The 4,147-nt window shown below is 37.9% G+C and overlaps 1 pseudogene; it reads left to right on the top strand.

Moving 5' to 3' along the window:
* LOC105308654 overlaps nt 1–234 on the top strand; it is a 33,857-nt pseudogene extending 33,623 nt beyond the window's left edge.
* Nucleotides 235–4,147: the final 3,913 nt, after the last annotated feature.

Here is a 4,147-nt window from a genome sequence, read left to right as displayed (position 1 = left end):
GGGAAGTATAAAGCCTTCGTCACCTGTGCTTCACACCTGTCAGCTGTCTGCTTATTTTATGGAACAGGCCTTGGGGTGTACTTCAGTTCAACTGTTTCACGTTCTCCCAAGAAAGGTGCAGTGGCCTCAGTGGTGTATATGGTTGTTATCCCTATGCTGAACCCCTTCATCTACAGTCTGAGGAACAGGGACATCAAGAGAGCCTTGCAGGGGCTCCACAACAGAACAGCATAGTTTCAATATTCCCTCCTCTCCGCAATTTTTGGTCTATGGATTAGAAATTACTGCAAAACCAAACATCTGGACCTGGTATACATGTCTCTTTTGGCACAGAATTTTTGTAGCTCATGGTTTTAATTTCTTTTGATCTGTTATATCTTAAAGTTGCTTATTTTGGCACATCTTTGATGGGTTTAAAGGACTATTCTGTGATCCTATGTATGTCGAAATTACTGCACAATTGAGTTTAATTATAACTATGAAATCTTATGTTTTTGTCAACGATGACCCAGGCATCCTGTAGAAATTTACAGTTCTTTTTTAAATACATATCTACATATGATTCCCAACTATTTTCACCATCTATGCCTATTTTCATAAAACTTTGGCTTTGTTCAAATTCAGATTGTGTGAGAGAATGTGTGTCACTGGTCCTCAATCTATGATTCTTACTTGAAGCACTCGAAGAGCTTTAAAAATATTTATGGCTGAGTCCTATCACCATAGATTATGATTTCATTGGACTGGAGAGTGAAAATATCATGAATGCTTTTAACAGCACCCTAGGTGGGTCGAATATGCAGCCAAGGTGAGAACTATTGAATTTTGTCCCTTTTTATTCCAGGATGACCTATATGTCTTGTGTTCTTTACTGTTTATGATTAGGTCCTGAAGATCTGAAAGTGGTCAGTGCTCTTAAAGGCAAAGATACAAAAGAGTTTGCCTTAGTAACAGCCAATTTTCCCCTTATATTTCATTAATACATTTTTTTCCCACATATTCTCTCCATCAACACTATACAGTTGTCCCTCAATGCTGGATATGAAGCTATTGTGTTCTGCTCCAAACTTAGCCATATATAATGTAAGTTGTGATGCCATGGGAATCTTTGAACTGCTGCTCTGATTCTCCCTCTGGTTTCTCTTTAGGTTCATCCAGTAACGTCCATTAAAGGGCACACAAAGCAACTTTTCCCTTATCCCTTAGGCTATGGTGCCGTCACTGTTTCCTGCAGTTATGACACTTTGTTATCACGTTTTTCCTTTTATCTTTTAAAAACCATTTAACCACAGCTATATGAAATTAACTTCATTAAATAACTAGTGTGGTTTCTCTTCTTGATTGATCCCTGACTGGTAAATCATAAAATGGGCAATAAATTTGAGGAATGCAAAGTGAGCTCAGGATAAGAAGGGAATTGTAAATGCTATGTCTTGATCAAGGGTATATAATGGAGGTTTAAAGTAGTGGTATGATATTTCCCGTGGCTGTGTGATTCTAACTGTCCCTGTAGATCGTCAAGTCAACCAAGTCATTATGAATTTAACATTATCTTCATTTTCATTACTCAGGAGTAGTACAGTAGTGCAGTAGTACCATGTCCTCAACAAAGGAGATATCTTTCCTTTCACTAGTAACCACCTCATTAGGATTCTACATACTAACCATGCTTTTTTCTCTTCTGTCTTTGGCCTCCTTCTTTCTTTTACATGCGCGGGTCCCTATGTATATATCCATCTTTCCTTTAGAGATGCTACATGTAGCTTTTGAGGTAACAGTCTGGGATTTCTGAGAAGCTTTCCAATAACTGGTTTAATCTATTCTGACTTTTACGACTAAGCTAAATCAACTACCAACTTCACTAACAATGAACCTAGTTCCTAATTGGCTCAGTTTACTATCAGGATTTTCCTCCTGCCCAAGCAGTCTAAAATGTCTCAACACTCACATCTCCTTCTCCAATTCTTCTCTATACTCCTGCCATGTGCTCATTTGGGCTCCCTAAAAATTTCTTCTGTCATTTATGCCCATAAACATAATTATAGTAATTATCTCATATCTGATTTAACTGGGTAAGTAGTCGCTTTTTCTTCATATCGGTTAACAAGAAATTAGTCTCCATGTTCCTAATACATAGACACCTGACTCAGGAAGACTGTAGAGATTAGACACTAAGGTTGTTGAAACCATGATTCCCATATGTCCCACTTTGTTTCATTACATAAGCCAAACCGCAGTTAAAAAGAGACTTCAACAGTTAAAATACAAAGGTAATGAAGAAAATATAAGAATGGCCGGGATAAGCTCTTACTAGTTGAGCAGAAATCAGAAGATTCTAGAGTCACTTGTTGAATTGATCCTGAAATGGCCGTGGCTTCTCTCGGCAAAGATGAAAGAACTCCATTGGTATAAAAGAAACCATGGAGACTTCTTTTCTTGATGTGGCCGGAAACAGCAAGCTAGGGTCTGCAGAAATATCTAAAACAGAGCAAGTTCTTCCATGTGTCAGTTCCTTTCTAGTAAAGACATTTTTTTAAGAAGGTGGTGATGTGAAGATTTGAGGACTATGCAAGAAAGCAGAGAGACATCTCTAGTGTCTTGTTGTGCCTAGAGTCCAAATTCCTGATGGAGACTGAGGTTTTTGTGCTGAGCAGCTTCTCAGATGTTTCCAATATACCCTACCTCTTTTCTACATGCCCATGTATATACCCATCTCTATGAGGATTGGGCCTTGAAACTTACATGCAATGAATAAAAATGTCAAAAAATATGGGGAAAAACCTGGTAGACCTAACTGGTAGACCACATGGGATCTTGAGACTATCATGTTAAGTGAAATTATATCAGAAAAAGTTTATGATGATGTGAATTCACTTAAATGTGAGATAGAAGAGTGAAAGCAACAAAAGAACAAGACAAGCAAACAAAAACTCATAGAAATAGACAACAGTTTAGAGGTTATCAGAGGGAAAGGGGGAAGTGGAAGATGTGGAAAAGGGTAAAGAGGGTGAAATACATAGTGACGGATGGAAATTTAATTTTGGGTGGTGAACACATGGTGCAATATACATTCTACATATTATTGAATTGTACACTTGAAACTTCTATGATTTTATTAACCAATGTCACCCCAGTATATTTGATATTAAAATTTTTTAAAAAAAATATTGGTATGTCACTCCAAAGTTATTATATAAATCAACTCAGTCTTCTATCAGCCGTCTTCTATTCTCTCACCAGCTCTCTCTGGTGGAAGAGAGCTGTCATGTTATCAGCTGCCCAATGGGGAAGCTCAGGTGGCAAGAAACTGAGGGATGCCTATGGTCACTTGCCCATGAGAAACTGAATCCTGCCAAAGCCACGTGCGAGAGCTTGAAATTAGATCCTCTTCCATTCAAGACGTGAGATGACTACAGTCTTACATTTAGAATACAGACATCCGTGAAACCCCCCGTAGGATTTAGGAAAATTGTCAATTTGATATGTCAAAATAGATGGTTGTCTAATGTAACAACATACATAAATTCTACAAAACAAATTTAGAACTTTGGCTGTCATTCAAAATAACAAAAACATATATCGTTAACACTTAAAACTCAAAACCCCAAAGCAGGACTATTGGGGAAAAAAAAATTCTATGACAGAACAACCTTAAATAAAAACATAGAAATTATAGCATATTCTTGGTATAGAAAACACAATTAATCCTACATGGAATAATTAATTCAGTGAATTCGCAGACATACAAGTTACACGCTGATTTTTTTATTGAAAAAAATTGTCTGGTTTATAAAATCCCTGCAACTTAGAGTTCTACGTGAGGCGTACATACGAGCTTTCTCCTAAGAAGTGGAAGGGCCCACAATCTTGAAAGTACATTCCCTTTCCCCTTTTCCTCTTCTATTAATAACAGCAAGTCCTCAGAGTTTCGGATAACATGGACCACTTTTGCTAATTGTGAGTTCTGTGCATTGGGCTCTTAAGGCTATGCAGTAATAGATAATTGGCTTGTTTCTTCAGCCCTTTGGGTCCCCCTCTTAAGTCCAATGAGCTTCACATCCGAGTCCTCTGCTCTAACAATCACTGCATCAGGATGCCAATGACTAACTTAGCTTCACGCCAGACCTGGGGAAGGAGCCTGAACCTT

The sequence above is a fragment of the Pteropus vampyrus genome, unplaced genomic scaffold, assembly GCF_000151845.1.
Source record: "Pteropus vampyrus isolate Shadow unplaced genomic scaffold, Pvam_2.0 Scaffold606, whole genome shotgun sequence".
NCBI classification, from domain to species: Eukaryota; Metazoa; Chordata; class Mammalia; order Chiroptera; family Pteropodidae; genus Pteropus; species Pteropus vampyrus.
This window is presented reverse-complemented; position numbering and strand designations above follow the sequence as displayed.